Below are 17,824 nucleotides of genomic sequence, written 5' to 3'. Positions count from 1 at the left end.
GTGCCTACACATGTCTTCTAGGGCAGAATCCAGTGGGCCTCTGACAACTAGATATGATCCGGCACCAACGGAATAAGGGACAACCGGCACCTCATCCGAACACGGATCATCACACCCAAGTTCCTACTCATTATTGAGAACAGAATCGTAGGAGAATATCTACTTATTTCTTTCCATCTACCTGGATACGCTCTACTATCACTTGTACGGAATAACGGAGAACCGGCAGCTCATCCGAACACGGATCATCACACCCAAGTACCTACTCATTATTGAGAACAGAATCGTAAGAGAATATCTACTTATTTCTTTCCATCTACCTGGATACGCTCTACTATCACTTTTGGGAGGTTCTCCTAGAACTCGTCCTCAGTCAAGTCACTTACAGAGTGGACCTTACTTGATCAACCAAGGTTACAACATTATACATAGTACTTTGCCCTGAAGAAGCCCATGTTTGGGCGAAACGCGTTGGCTGTACTGAACTTTAACATCATCTTGAATAAAGATCACGTTAGAAAGACAAGCAACGTCGTGGACTCACTCTCTACCTGACATTCATGTGTTTTGTACTTTATCTTTACGTTTTACTGTATGTTGCCTCTCATACCCCGTGTTAAATCTCTTCAATTTATGGTGATTTAGCAGCTGGCCATTTGAGGTGGGCAATATCCTATTATACTTATGTGAGATGTCTAGGCGGTGCAGCTTTCTGTAACCTGGCTGCTAGTTCTTCTATAGTGTACCTAAAGTACATGCAATCCAATTTAGAGGAGAAAGCAGCTAGACTGGGGTCCTGATTAGCAGGATCCCAGTCAGACTAGGTCGAAAACAGTGATACATCAGCAAAAAGTAGGGATTACCATAAGAGGCAGATCCTACTCTCCTACACGGACTCTCTGCACACCAACACAAAGGCTGCAGTAGACACTTGGGTTTGTGCAGCAAAGGCCAAGTGAGCCCAATCAAGGAGCCCAGTTTATCCACAGTATAAAAAAAATGGCCCACCAACTGGCCCCAGCCATAGTTCAACTGTAGATTCTTAGCCTTTCCTATATGAGCCTAGCCCACTTACCTGGACCTCGCAGCACTTAAGTCTTGCAGGGTGGCCTACTTACTGTCCATTAACACTTTGCAGGACACTGCACACACAGAGACAGCAAAGAGCGTTCCTTGGGTATTGGGGTACTCGTGATCCCAGAACACATTCTTGGGTGTTTCACTCCTTAACCACCTTATCTAAATGACTCCCTTTTAAAAGAGATAGCTAGGCTGACTAGCTAAGGTGATTATCTGGTGCGATTAATTTGACCTACTGTATTTGAGTTCCAATGCCTTTTTCACCTTCTGAATAAAGCATTGACTGCTCGCTATTGCCAATTTTAGAGACAAGTTTCCAAAAGAAATAACTCTTATCCAAATGAAATCAAAAATAGTCTTAAGTTTTAAAACAGCAAACGGAAACAACGGTATCCACCACGGATGCTGCCAATCGATCACCCATTGCCCCAGACCCAAAGTAAGGTTATCACAATATACTTCTGACTTTTTCCTATTACATCAAAATATATTGTAGGATTTTCGAGAAAAAAAAACAGCAGACAAATGTCAGAAGATGCTGAGATGTTTTGTGGCTGTGAAAGATTTTTGAGCAGAACGACCACTGTTTTTTTTGTGTTTGTTTTTAGTTCTTTACATTGGTAGGAACCGGTAAGGTAAGAAGCGAGATATTGCAAAGGGAGGTCAGGGCAGGAGCTGTGATCCCCAGCGCCCTGGTCAGGACACGGTCAGGAAGGGGTCCCACTGGGAGTGAGATTTAATAGAAAGTTCAAGAGGAGTACTAGAGTTCACAGACAGCAGGCTGAAATTCAGCAGGTGTACCGAGTATGGTTCAAGGTCACAACCCTTTAGGAAGAATGACACATGCTTCTCAAAAATAAAACATTTTCTTTCAAATTTATAAAATGGAAAATCAAGAAATGGGGAATCGCAAGCTTCAGCAGAAGGTTCAGCGGACTTGGCAGCACACACTGGTTCAAAGTCATTTTGACTGCTTTCCGGCCTTTACATCTTTTTTTTTGCTGATTCTGCCCACTTACACCCACATCTCTGCTCCATGCTGTACGTTTGACCTCACCCCATCTCTCGCCTAGCCTATTACCTAGTTTGCTGATTTAAACCCTCTTATATCCTGTTCCCCCCGACAATACCTACTCTTCACCTCTCATTTCTCCCCAAGCACCTTACCTTCTCTCTCTCTGATTCTGCTACTCTTATATCCATCTTTCCTCTCTAGTCTTTACTTCTCATCGTTCCATCCAGCTGGTCCTGCCCCATCTGTATCCATGTATCCTTTCTCCTGTCCTACTCGTCACCTCTCTGCTCTCCACCCAGCCTTTTATCTTCTCTCCTTGTTCTACCATTCTCACTCCACCTTTCCCTTCTCCCCTTGCCCTTTTTCTTCTCTTATTGATTCTGCCCCTGTTACATATACCTCTCCCCTTCCTCCTTCCCACTCTCCTCCTATCTTCTTCTTCTGATTCTGCTTTTACATTGACCTCTACATCCCTGGTCTACTCTTCATCTCTCATCAAGCCTGCAATTCTCTATTTCTGTTTCTGCCCATCTAACATCCACCTCTCCTCTCCTTTCCTTTCTCACTCTTACTGCCTACCTCTTACTATCTCTTGATTGTTCTGCACTGTTCCATCCGCCTCTCACCACTGTCTCTCTCTCTCCACTTTTCTTATGTTCCCTTGCTGGTTATGTCTCTCTCATATTCAGGTCTCTTGTCTATGCACTTCCTTTGCCTCGCATCTTCTCCCACAGTCTCTTAACGTTTTCAGCGGTTATTCCCCATTTACATCCACCTCTTCATTTTCATCCTCCTGAAGCCTCTTATTTTCACTCTCTAATTCTGCCACTCATCTCTCTCCTCCATGCTCAACTTTTCTTCTCATCTCTCACCAGCCTGTAGCTTTATCTTGTGGATTGTGTCCCTCTTACAACCATCTCTCCTAGTTTCATCCCTTCTCTTTCTGGTTCTGTCCCTCTTATATCCTCCTCTCTCCTCCATGCTCTATGCTTCCCCCCTGACTCTTACCTTTCTCAGTGATTCAGCCCTTCTACAGCCATCTCTACACCTCACACAATTCTCTCTTTCCCCTCTGCTTCAGTTGTCCTGCTCTCTCACATCTGCATCTCTCATCCACGTACAGCCTTTCACCTCTCTTCACTCCCTCCAGTCTCCTAACTTTTGTTTCCTTTGCATATACTTCTCCCCTTTTACACCCCCTAAGTGTTTTATTGTGTCTCACTGTTTCTGCTTCTCTTACATGCACCTCTTCCTTCCATGCTCTTAACTACACCTCATCTCTACCCTGGTCTTTTACCTTTCTCACTGATTCTGCCCCAATTATAACCACCTCTTACCTACCTGCTGTACAATTCACTTCTTCTCTCTCCCCAGCCGCTAACTGTCTCTCACTTGTTTAACCCCTCTAACTCTGCCTCTCTCCCTCAACATCTTACCTGCTCTTGGTGTTGCCCTCTTACACCCACCTCTCATCTTGCCCTCTCCTGCCACATAACTTCTCCTGATGTTTCTGCTTCTCTTAGATCTATCTCTACTATCCATGCTCTACTGTTCATCTTTCTGGCTAGCCTCAACATTTTTTTGCTGGTTCACCCCTCTTCATCACTTTTCCTTCTCCCCAAATTCTTCTTGCTGGTTCTGCTCCTCTTATATCTGCATTTCTCCTCCATGATCTACTCTTCACGTTTAATCTCCTTTCCTGCCTCTACCTTCTTTTTTCTTGATCTGCTCTTCTAACATCCAACTCTACACTCCATGCGCTGCTCTTCACCACTATTCTCGATGCAACCTCTTACCTTGTTTCAGCTGTTCTCTTCCTTTCCATCCAGCTCTCACGTTCCCAATTCATTCTACGAAAGTCTCTTACATTTTTGCAGGCCTCGCCCTAGCTCAGCTCAAGGTTCTCTTTGCAACCTCAAGAGCACAATGTGCCGGCCTTTCATAGGAGGTGATGTGTCCTATTAGCTACAGCTACCCACCATGCATCAGAGGGAGCCAGTCTCAAATCCCGGCCCCTGCTCAGCATACAATGCAATCCAGGAAAATCTCCCTATGCCAAAAAATGCAAGCATTGAGTATAGTCTGTGCTCTTATATGATGGGCAAGGTTTGAGCTATGTAAAACCTCCAGAAAGAGAATGTGGACCCTGCCTGCCACCTACACTCTTGCCTCATCCTCCAAGAATTGAAGACCAGCATTAAGTTTTAATGCCATAGAGATGCTTATTAAGGGTGAATGGAACTCTCAGAGTTTGACTCTGGGGAATTCCACTGAGTTACCTAAAAACACCACGAGATTCCACAAAATTCCACAAGGGGCAGAGTTTGGTGCGTTGTGCTGCTCGTGCTGATTTTTAGCACCCTGAGTTTGTCCCATGCTGTAAAATCAGCATGAACGGCACCACACAGTGCTTCTTACTGCCGCACAAGTAGATTTTCTACTCGAGTGGCAGCTTTCTCAATGCGAGTGGTCATGACTCGCCACGACCGCCCACGTAAAGAAATCTCACCAGGAGGCAGTCTAGCACTCGATTTTTCTCGCTTGCCAACTTAACATTGGCGAGTCACGCACAAAAAAACCCCTCCACCACGCGTCGGTTGACAGTGTTTTTCTGAAACTTCGTGCTCCGCTTCGGCAAAACTCCGCTGGAGGAGCAGAGTTTACCACCCACCCCTAATACTCATCTTGTCGCTGAATTGCACAGTGATAAAACTGATTAAACGGATGCCTATTTGGAGAAATATGGTCAGTCTACTTGTTAAGCCCTGATGAAGTCAGAGATGTAAGAACATTGTTTTCTGACGAAACACGTGTTGGCTCATTGTTAAAGGCAATAACTGAAGATTGGAAAATTGAACAATTTGGAAGAAATAAAACGCTTTGAATATAACAAGAATTGGAAACATCCTCTCTTCATACGTTGTATGGACTGTTTTTTGGACTGGGTTTCCCGTTCATTTCTGTGGCCAATAGTGGCAGCTCATTTCCCTGGAGCACCTATTCTGGTAATTGTTCTTTTCGCACATGAGGAAATGAATAACTAGTTTGCGCAACTGACCCTGCCACCTCTCTTTGCTATTATTTATAAAAAGAATTAAGCCTGGGTGGAGTTTGCGGAGTTCTGCTATGTGGAACTCTGCAAAAGCAAAAAAACCTCAGCCGCGCTATGCGGAGCTCCGCAAGTGGCAGAGTGCATTAGATAAATGCCGTTCGTGGTGAGTTTCAACTCTGGGTGTTTGTCTGCACTGTGCAATCATCGCAAGCGGCACCATGCACAGTGCAAGCGGGCGCTAATTACTTTCTGCCACTCAAGTACATTTCTTACTCGAGTGGCAGCTTTCTCAATGCGAACGGACGGTTTCTCAAGACGAGTGGTCACGAGCATACGGGACCACTCGCAATGAGAAATCTGATCGCCTGCGTTGAGAAATCTCACCGGGAGGTTCCGCAGTCGCCAACTTGACGTCGCCGCGAATCAGGAAAAATCACCCCGGAAGGTGGATTTTCCTTGCTAGTGCTCGCCAACTTGACTCCGTGTTTTTCGGAACTCCGCGAGCTCTGCATAATGCGGAGTGCGGAAAACTCTGCAAGCGGAGTTCACCGCCCAGACTAAATAAGAATCTAGGCCATTTACAGCTTACACATGAACCCTGATGAGATTCTTAGTTCACGAATACCTTTATCATCATCAAATACTTTATTGAGTATTTTTCCAACCACAAAAGTACAAAACACATATACGAATACAGATCCAATACATAAAAGACAGAGATACAAAAAACACATAGAAAGAACTCTTAACGTTGACCACCATGCAAATTACAGATTCGTCCGTATGAAAGGCTGTTTAACATCATAAAATGACTGAGGCCCAAACCTATAAATGTAACTAGGGTCATCATACATCGTGAAGTAAATTAACAGTAGGTCAGGAGAAAGAACAGTACTCGGGAGAATAAAAGACTATGTAGATAAAAATACAATTTAAAAACATCAGAATAGAAGAAGGCCATGGACAACCATTGATAATAGCTAGTTAAAAGATAAAGCTCCAGACAGTATCAATTTAAGGGAGGTGTTCAGGCCATTGCTTCACATCGGATACACCAGCTCCAGTAGAGATATTTGGACACTGCACATAAATCATCTGGTTGGACTCCGTGTGCAGGAGCCATAGGGCATCCTTATGCTGCCTGCAGCCCCGTTGTTTACATAAAGGGATAATCCAGGTTTTTCTAGGCCACGCATAGAAGGGACAAAGAAAATGTAATGTGCCAGAGAATCCTCAGCCTGCTGACATGTTGGGCATTTAGTGCCCCTGCAGGAGCCGGAGTTCCATTTCGCTAGAAGTGACAATAGAGGAAGGGTGCCATATCAAAACTTGAGGTATAATTGCTTAGCGGCTCTCGAGCTTATGTAATCTAAAAAAGACTTGAAAGCCGTATCGGTCTTGAAATAAAAAAAAATACTAGTAAGAGGCCCCTCTGGGGCGTGCCTTATTTCAGCAACATGCATATACTCCCAGTAAGCCTTCTTGAGGGAGGCCCTAGAAAGATGTTTCGTTGTAGAGGGCGAGGACCAAAATTCTCCTAGACCGAGTTGAAATTAAAGGTTTTTAACAAAGATTAACCATTTGATTTTACCAGACGCATCATAGGTGACTGCATCTTGGAAGGAACTATAATAGTCCTCCAGGTCTGGCGAGTACTTGAGCGTCCTCCAGACCAATAATGTTCTAAGTAATAGTCATAGGCTCTAAGCCCAGATCTCGCCTTCATGGAATCAAAAGGGTATTAGGTGGGAGGTTGGTTAAGGCTCTTATAAATGTATTCTCAGCCACCTCCAGTGGGACCAGGTTTATTTTGCCCCAAACTTCAGCCCCACACAGTGCGCTACCCTCAGCCTTTGTCCTGTACACCTTTAGAGCAGGTGAAATGCGCCTGGCTTCGAAGGCCCTAAACAATCTGAAGATAGCAGCAGAATGCTGAGTAAGATTCAGGCTACTTCTCTCAACCTGGGGCAACCAAGACATTGATCTAGTTGGCTTGATTCCCAAGTAGACAAACTTAGTGACCCTCTCTAGCGAGCAGCCTTCCAAAGTTATCAAGCTCCTAAAAAATGTATGCGAGCTGATGACAATAAACTTTGTTTTGGAGTAATTGATCACCAACCCCCACTTGCTGCAAAAGACCATGAACTTGTCAGCTACAAGTTGGAGGCCGCTCTGGGTCTTTGACATCAGAAGGGTGTCATCCACGAATAATAAGAGTGGAATCCTGCGACCAGCCAGTAGAAGGACATAATTTCAGACGTATGTCCTCTAAATGAAGCACCACATCATCCAAGTAGCGAGAATAATATCGGGGCAAGGACACACTTCTGTCGGACTCTTTTTTGAATAGGTACTTGTTCAGTGAGTTCCTCTCCCCTTCCCCAAGTAACTTGAGAATACGTGTCCTCATGTAGATGAACTAGAACATCCAGGAGGTCATGTGGAACTGCTTTATTCTTTGGGACCTCCCATAGCTTTCCACGCAGGAGAAGCAGATTTTACGTTTACAAAGACCAGGAACAGGTGTGCTTTATGAAGGAGCACCGTCTTCCAGTAAATTAATAGGAACCTAAAAACCTGGTCAATTGTACTGACCCCTTTTCGAAACCTTGCCCTCAAGGGGGAGAGGACCTGCTGCTCCTCAATCCATCCTTCCAGATTTCCTCAAATTTGCCTCACAATGACCTTTTGGGCCACATCAATGTGGCTGATCGGCCTATAATTTAAAGAAGAATCCGTCTGGCCTTTCTTATGAATGGGGACAATCTCAGCTGCCTTCCAGCTACTGGGGATACTGGCCCCTTGGAGGATGCAGTTGCATAGCATATTATAATATAATGCCCAGCCATCAATATCCGTGAGAAATAAATCACCAGGGATGACGTAGGGCCCTGCTGCTTTGCCCATTGCTATGGCTTTTGATGCACTAACCGTCATGCTCAGTTCCAATTTAAGAAGCCCAGGTGGAAATGATTTGGCTTATACATTTTTGTATTGGGCTTTAATGAACTGTGCCTCGCGCAGTCTGTGTAGTGGAATCTCACAGCTGTAAGATTCCACATGTCTGTTTTAAAGCAAACGTTCTTTGGTGGTCAATTTGATCCTGGTCAGCAAGGGAGTGTCCGCTCTATGCTGTTGTTAAAGAATAATCTTACGTCATTCATTGAAAGTGAGTTGTACCCGATGTCTCCTTTACACCATAAATCATGCAGCAGACATCATTTTAGAATAGATTATGGTATCATCAAAATTCCAAAAATCATATATTTGTTTTAATATATAGAAGCCTTTCACTTTAGTACATCAGATTATATCACTGCATTGAGATATATTTATTAAAAGTAGTAGTTATTAAAAGTAAACTGAGATGCATTACTGCCCCCGCCCTAATAAAGTTATTGTGATAAAGCTTGTAATGATAAGAAAAATGAGCTCTGCATAGCTCTTGCCCGTGAGGATTCTAACTTGATATAGTCTAAAAGAAAGGAGTACAAGCTGATTCAAATAAGAGCACATGAAGATTGGTAAATAAACATCTGGGAAAGTTTATGTGAAGCTGCCACGAATAATGACGACGGACATTTTGGAAGTTAGTAGCCAATGGTGATGAACGAGTAGCTAAACTCTTTGCGGACTGCATTTCTTCTGAGGTTTGGTATTCCCACTTCCGGGACCTCTACAAACAGTGGGTTTGATGTTGATAGAACTTCCGTGCCAAGGGTGGATTCTAGTGTATCACCAAAAAACAACCACCTAGGTGAGTCCTATTTGGGTTTTCTTGGAACCGATTTTCGGACCCTATTAGAAAAAGTACAAAAACATGCATATTATCATGGGATGCAGTAGAATTAATCTTACAGAATGAATATACAGCAGAAGGGATTTCCTTAGATAGCCTCCCGGAACTCACCTATGGTGAGTGATAAAGACACGTGAGGAAAAATAAGTTAGTGTCATTGTACATCACCTCAGGACAACAAGTGTGGTGGGTAAAAGGCTACTATGCCTCCACATGCAAACAGTATTACATCAGTACTACTGGTATGTCTTCTCTTTTTTGTATTATTACACATTTATATATACACAAATTTGAACTACTACACCTTACCCTAGGCTTTAGGGGATACCGGTAAATTAGTCAGGGAGGGGTTGGTGTCCTTTGTAGTCGCATTCTAATTTTGAAGGAAGGATAGGGTAATAGTAAGTAATTGCTTCCATGATGTAGATATCAACTGTTAAAATTCAGTCTACCGGTATCTCCTAAAACCTAGGGTAAGGGGTAGTAGTTTTAATTTGTTTATATATAAATTTATACAAAAAGAAAAAAGAAAAACTAAATGGGTTGGATGGTGAGAAGACGTACCAGTAGTACTAACATAAAACTGTTTGCATGTGGAGGCATAGATAGATCCTATATAGAGCATATATAGAGCAACCTGCAACACAGGGGCGACTATCAACAGTGAAAATCAGTGGACTGCAGCACGCTGTAAACACGCCGATATATTGTTTTTCTTCACTCCCCTCTCAGAAGACGACGAGCAGGAAGAAAGATGACTTACTTCCTACTTATTAATCCAACAAATCCTGGAGCTGCTAATAGCAGCTCCAGGATTGGTTGGAGCAGGCAAACCCAGTGCTCATTTTGAGGCTGGGGGCCTGTGCCTGCAATATCTCTGCTGTTTTACAGCACTAGGATTGCAGACTTTGAAGTGCGCAAGGCAGATTGGCCAGCTGTGGACACTGGGCAGTCATCATGCAATAGGCAGGAATCTGTCTGCCTGCCCCCACCATCATGCTTGCACTAGCGTGGCTGAAAACACACAGAATAATAAAATGGTAATGACCATTTTATTATTCTGTGTGTTTCTGCTGCGCTCACATCAAGCCGGGACCACACTCCTCGGCCTTAATGGAGGAGCTGCTGCAACACCAGCGACACTGAATCTGCCCACCTCAAATGTCGTTTTTTCTAGCAAGGGTTTTAGGCATAGAATTAGTGCAGTGCTTTCCATGCCGAGCTAGGACGCAAAAAAGTATTTTGCCATTCTTACAGCAAAGTCTTTAAGCATGGGATTCACAAGTGCCATTCATGCCGAGTCGTAAAAGGACAAAAGCCTTTTACCACTCAAGGCACAATATTGCAGCTTTGATCGGGAACTACCCAGAGTTCTTTGCTTCCTTTTTTGCATAATTTATGCAGCACACTAAAGGTGATTGTTTAGACTTATACAGGGTGCTCCCTTGTGTCTTGACAAAGCTATACCACTCTGAAGAGCTCAAAACGAGCGAAACACATTTAATGGGTTGCTTTTATTAATTTCAGGTTGGCTTGGATGGTATTTACCAATCCAAAGTGGTAGTACTGTGCTTGGAGTAGTAAAAGGATTTTGTCATTTTACAGCTCGGCATGGGTGGCATTATTCTAATCCTGTGTTTAAAGACTTTTGCTGTAAAAATGGCAAAAGACTTTGTCGCTTTCTAGCTCAGCATGGATGGCACTATGCTAATCCTCTGCTTAAAAACATTGCTAGAAAAACAGGCATTGGAGGTGAGCAGATTCAGTGAGCCGCTGGTGTTGCTCGGTGCTCTATATAGGAGCTGCACGCCACCTAAACATGGGAACTACCCAGAAATCCCTACTTCCTTTTTTGTATATATGTATATATATATCAAAGTACTCCGTCCCTCTGCTGCTTCGCGCCAAAGACGGAGACGGACCACAATTAAGTGCCAGATAGTGTAGTTTATTTAGCTCGTTCGGTCTGACGCGTTTCGGTTCGAAAAATGAACCTTGATCACATGACAGGGGTACAGCGCAACCTTACAGCATTTAAAGTGACAGTGCAATGAGGTATGCATAGACAAGGTAGAAAGACTTGTGAGAGCCTTGCGGCTAATAAGCGATATATGTTGATATAAAAGACATATATTATAATATTAAAAGTTTAAAATTACAACAATATATCAAAACATAAGCGTATCAAGTCAGTAATCAATTTGTCAATAAATTTGTGTCCTGAGTCACCATCGTTCGACTCTGTGACAAGATTTGGACCGTAGTGGTATGCGCCCTCACTGTGGTGCTGAATGTGTATATATATATATATATGTACACATACATACATACATATACATACACACACACACACACACACGTATATATACATTTTTTGCAGGATACCTATATCTCTTTGTGCTTAGGTTTCAGGAATTGCCGTGTCCAGTCAAAACATAGAGAGTTGGCTATACAGAAAATATGTCACTAATCACCACATCATCCTCCTCCGAAGTGGTGAGATCCTCCTCTACACTCCTCACAGGAAGCCTCGACAAACAGTAAGCCATTATGTTCCTGATGCCGGGAATGTATTCCATTCTGTAACACTACTCCTGCATTCTGTACTGCCACTTGGCAATTCTGGGAGTTGCCCTACCAGCTCCTTTTGTACTAAACATGTCGATCAAAGGTTTATGATCCACACGGATACTGAACTCTGTACCCCACAAATATTGTCAAAAATGGTTCACGCTCCACCAACAGGCTTAAGCCTCAGATTCCACCACAGAATATGAAGCCTCTGCACCCTTGAGACCACGACTGGCAAAAGCAACCACATCTTCTCTCCCTTTTCTCTTTTGAAGTAGCACAGCTCACAAACCATATTGACTCGCATCTGTGATAATTATACCTTAGTGTCAAAAGGTTTTAGAGTAATGGAATTTGCAATTGCTCTCTTTACACCATTGAACTCTTTCTCACAGGAGTCATCCATATTTACATTTTTTCTTTAACACACTACACATGGCATGAGTTCTTTGCGCACATTTAGAGATAAATCTGTAATAATATTCCATCAACCCCATGAATGATCTAAGTTGATCTTTGCCTTTAGGCACAGGGGCCTCAACAATGGATTTGACTACATTTTCTTTGGGTTCATCACCCACAGAAGATAACTGATGCCCCAAATAAGTAACTTCGGACACTCCAAATTTTCACTTATCCACTCTAAGTGTCACACCTTTCTGTTCTAACACATTCAAAACGTGAGCAAGGCGTCTGTCATGATTGCTCTTGGAATCACCAAACACCAACGGGGAACAACCTTTACAACGCAACTTTTACAACGCACTACACTTACAACGCATTTTTTACAACGCAAAATCCATTACAACGCACTACATTTACAACGCATGACACTACAACGCATTTTTAAAAATTACCTTTACAACGCATTCCATTACAACGCCTACCATTACAACGCATAATATTACACTACACTATCCAACACTTACCCTACTGTTGCACCCCCTGGAGTTAGAATAGTAATTTTTACCCCTATACTATCCAACACTTACCCTACTGTTGCACCCCCTGGAGTTAGAATAGTAATTTTTACCCCTATACTATCCAACACTTACCCTACTGTTGTACCCCCTGGAGTTAGAATAGTAATTTTTACCCCTATACTATCCAACACTTACCCTACTGTTGCACCCCCTGGAGTTAGAATAGTAATTTTTACCCCTATACTATCCAACACTTACCCTACTGTTGCACCCCCTGGAGTTAGAATAGTAATTTTTACCCCTATACTATCCAACACTTACCCTACTGTTGCACCCCCTGGAGTTAGAATAGCAATTTTTACCCCTATACTATCCAACACTTACCCTACTGTTGCACCCCCTGGAGTTAGAATAGTAATTTTTACCCCTATACTATCCAACACTTACCCTACTGTTGCACCCCCTGGAGTTAGAATAGCAATTTTTACCCCTATACTATCCAACATTTACCCTACTGTTGCACCCCCTGGAGTTAGAATAGTAATTTTTACCCCTATACTATCCAACACTTACCCTACTGTTGCACCCCCTGGAGTTAGAATAGCAATTTTTACCCCTATACTATCCAACACTTACCCTACTGTTGCACCCCCTGGAGTTAGAATAGTAATTTTTACCCCTATACTATCTAATACTTACCTTAAATGCAATTTAATATTATGCGTTGTAATGGTATGCGTTGTAAAGGTAGTTTTTAAAAATGCGTTGTAGTGTCATGCGTTGTAAGTGTAGTGCGTTGTAATGGATTTTGCGTTGTAAAAAATGCGTTGTAAGTGCATGCGTTGTAAAAGTGTGCGTTGTAACGTCATACATCCAACACCAACACATCATCTTGAAAGCATAGAATTCCCTCTACATCTTTGAACAACACCTCCATTAGTCATTGGAATACTGCAGATGCAGAAGCAAGGCCGAATGGCATGCTCTTAAAATGAAAAGCCCCTTCAGGTGTGACAAACAAAGTCAAATGACGAGACTCTTCGTGCAAAACAATTTGATGGTAAGCAGAAGTCATGTCTAGTGTAGAAAACCAACTAGCACCCTTGATTAGAAACAACATTTATGTTATGTTTGATAAGGATTCTGATCTACCCATATGTTGGCATTTAAGTCCCTGAGATCGACACACATTCTCAAACTGCCATTAGGCTTCCTCCCAAGAACTATGGGTGACAACCATTCTGAACTTTCTATTGGTTCTATGATATCTTGACTTTGTAACTTGTCCAGTTCCTTCCGTAGTTCAGTTCTAATGGCAAGAGGTACTCTCCACGGAAATGTGGTTGGCACAATTTCCATTTGTTGATGCTGCTAGGCAACCAAGGAAATGGACACAGTGCGCATTGACTGCAACTGGAGTGCATCGCGGTTTATTTAAAACCGAAAGAAAAACGTTGTCGGCACTCTTTCTGCAGCTAACTTTGCTGTTGCCAAACAACTAAGTAAGATCTGTGTAGCTGTTTATCTAAAACCGGAAGAAAACGCAACATATAAGGATCTTGCAGAGTGAAGAAGAATGTCCCAGGAATCAGTCTTGTCGGAATTCAGTCCAAGTCACAACAAAGTAACGATGCAGGAAACATGAAAGGCATGCAGAGGGCTCTCATGAGACTCTGTCGGTCTGCTCGTCGCCAATATAAAGAAGATGCAGAGTCAGGTAAGCATCCTTCAACTTTGTATTTATTGAGGAGTATGTTCAGCATGGACCGACATGCCGCTCCAAGATCGAATCTAAACATTCCAATCCAACACTCTACATTCTGGCATGAAGATCCCAACAGGATCTTCTCTAGAGACTTTTGTGATTTTCCATACAGCTCCTTTGCTTGATTTAGGGACGGTCCCCCTTTGGGTCTTTGCATTTGGCAGGTCCATAAAATAACGGACCCAAATCCCCAACTCACTATGATATAAGTCTGTGGCGACTAGGTTTATCCATTGACCTTCACTTCAACCTGTAGCTCTGCTCTGCTTCGCTTATGCAGAGCCCACTGGGTTTTTTGCACAGATTTGTAGAAGCAACTCAGCACTTTATGCTTGAAGCAGACAGAGCACCAAAGTGAATTGGTGAGAGGCACTTGTCTCAATACTGTTAACTGTTTATACCAGTTTGTAATTAGCTTCCAAAATGATGTACTTTTTCCCCCAAAAAGAACATTCAGGAACTTTTATGCCTTGTGTAGACTGAACTATGTGCGCCAGTGTCACAATGAGCAGTGTGGGGTTCAGATGTTTGTGGAATGTGGCTTGGGCACAGTCAGAAAACGATGAGGTTTCTGATTCCATCGCACGTTTTACATCATACATGATCATGTCATGATTAATGTTGTAGCTACGGTGGGATCTACTCAATGGGGGTGGGGGAGTTAAGGGCAACCCCCACACACCTTCTAGCCCCCAGCATCTTCTTTCTCTCCCCCGGCCTCTGCATTTTAAAGTCACCTTCAAAACTCACACACCACCCCCGTTCAGAACACGTCACTGCAGCACTGTCCAACCACTCCCGCATCTCCACATCTGGGGCACGTGCCCTCTGTTGCCAGGATGGTTCTATGTTGTCATATACACACTATAATGTATACACTTAGGCCTGGCACCAATCTGGATGCTACGTTACTGCTCTGAGTGCCCTCTGCCGTGGTGATTAGCTGCTCTAAGTGCCCTCTGCCATGGTGTTTAGTTGCTGTCGTTTAATCTCAATGGTTCCACTGAGCTCCGAAGGTGGCACAGGTTTCCTCTGGCTAATCCCAGCCTCCTCCGTGTTTTTCACGGTTGCCGAATGCCAAGGGGCAGGATCCAGCTGGCACAGAAATGTCCTTAGAGGGCACGCACTCTACCAGAATGTGCACACGCATGGAGCATCTTGCAGGTCAGAAACAACAAAGGAAACGTGCCTGATCCTAGGGGTGATGCGACCTCAGGAGTCTGGGCCGTGGGTGCGGCGCGGCTGCAACCCTGTGAACATGAGAAGGCCACGCCTGCAGGCTGAAAAGGAAGAACCGGAGTCGAACCATGATTCGGAAGTAGTGTGTCGGGAAGCCTGCATCACCTTTTCCCTCATGCATCTGGCAGCAAAGGTTTCTTTGTCCTTCAGAAGGACTTGGCAACAGTTCTGGGTTCACTGCTGGTGGTCCTGGCTGGGCGTGGGCTGGGCTGCTGCAGCCGTGCTCCAGTCTCAGACAGGCTCTTCCAGGCAAACTTCCACTTCGAGGGCTTCGAAGCACCCAGGCCTTTGGTCCTTGGAACAAAGAAGGCACATAGGGCTCCTACAGGTCACAACGGGTTGTTGTCCTTTGTTCGCACACCTGGTTTATACTCGTAGGGAAAGCAGCCGAGATGTCCACCCTTGAGGCTATCCTCTGTCTGGACTGTTGCACAGATCTTCTTTGAAGGCAAAAGGTGACTTTGTCACTAGACTTAGAGGCCCAATGTGTACTCCTGAACCGTGGCAGGTAGTGTTCCGCCAACCAATCACTCGGAACACGCGCAGCACTTGAACACGTGGAGCGATGCAGTCAAGAGCGAGCGCATCTTCTTTCAGGGTCAGCTTAGTCCAACAGTAATGAAACAATATTTACAGAATCTCTGTGCCCGTGGTTAGTGCATGGGCACAGATGAACTGCACATGCCCAGAGATTGAGCATATCTTCCAATCAGTCCCTCAGACAAACAGGGCACAACTGGGGCTTCCGCTCATTGGTCAGGCGCAGAGCTTCACTTTTTTTATCCAGGTAAGAGCCACGCCCCTGCCTTTGGCCAATAGTCTTTCTCACCTGTCGCTCTTTACATGTCACAGACTGGGCTTACCAATCTGGTTACATGCAGTGATGTATGACAGAGTTCTTCGGTGCAACATTACAGGTTCTGCTGATCTGAACCAGACACATAAGAACCTGGCTACTGAGGCCTGTGCGGAGGGGGCGGGGGAAGAGGCTAACACAGCACAGGGACATGGAAGGTGACAACGGAGAAAGCTGCTTTAGGGACTGTGCTGGCTGATATGAGGAGTCTGGAACCCAAACCCTTCATGTACTCACCCCACACTCATTCCCCTCATACGTTTGGAAAATGTAGTTGAACGACATCTTCAGCAGAAGTAAGGACGCCTTAGGCAGCAACTTGTACCAATATCACATAGATCACTAGTTCTGGGACTTGTGAGATGCTTCCACAGGGCAGCAAAATATACCAGGCCAGTCAGAAATGTTGAAATACAGAGTAGGGTGGTACAGAACTGTTGAGCCAGGGACCTTGACCTTACAGCCAGAAAAATGAAATCATCCTTCTCTTCAAATATTCTGAAATTAGCAATTGAAAATATCAATAATTGTTTGATTTTCTTAGTATTGGTAGCAGGACATGGGAGACTCAGGCAGGCCCCTAAACCAGACTAAACAAGGGGGCCTTAAACCAGACTCAACCCTGGTTTGCTCATGGCTTAAACATCTCTTGCCTCTGTCTTTCTGCCCTTTCTCTCATGCATGTAGCTCTCTTTTCTCTCTTTTAAATGTCTCCATTTAAGGCTCACACCACTCCAGACCCCATTGCTCTGCGTGCTAGGCTTCGTGCTCTTTTTAATGCATTCTCAAATATTCTTGTTTGATGTGTTTTTGTTCAATGAATAAGGCATGTTATGAATAAATAAAAAGCCCTGACTCTCCATCTGAGGTGTAATGCAAGAACAGCTCTGCTGATGTAGGAGAATGTCCTTTGATGGAAAAACTGTGATTGTGCAGAATGCTCTGGGTAATAAGGAATAATATTGCATCATCATTTGTATCTGCAGCCTTTGGGCAGATTTGTGTCAGTCACTCTGAAGCATTAACAGGTAGTCCGATCCAAATGCAGACAAGAGATGTTCAGGAATTCAAATTTAAGTCAGGACCTGCACTCCCATGATGTGACAGCACCCTATGGGGTCACCGCTCAATACCACTAAGTGAAAAGAAAAGTACTGAAAACACACCATTGTATTAGTGGATGTGGACCACTCCAGTGTAAAAACGCTATTTTGCCTGAACCGCAGAACATATTTTTGCCCTTCCGGGTCCTATTTTTATATGAGGTCTATTTACTTAGTTCACTTGGAGACTTGCGGTAGCCCATCGCCCTGAGTACCCCCTGGGAGTTAGTGTATACACAAGGGCCCGATTCACAAAGGTAAATATGCATGTGTATATTTGGTCATCTGTATATTTAGTCCTAAACACTGGTATAACTCACCACAGTTTTTTCTATTCACCATTTCTGAGTGGAGATTTACACACTGCTGTAGACATTCATGTCTCCACTCTCAAATGAGGGAATTGTCCTCCTACCAGAAA

Source organism: Triturus cristatus, chromosome 9 (genome assembly GCF_964204655.1).
Source record: "Triturus cristatus chromosome 9, aTriCri1.1, whole genome shotgun sequence".
Classification (NCBI taxonomy): domain Eukaryota; kingdom Metazoa; phylum Chordata; class Amphibia; order Caudata; family Salamandridae; genus Triturus; species Triturus cristatus.
Note: the sequence above shows the minus strand (reverse complement) of the source record.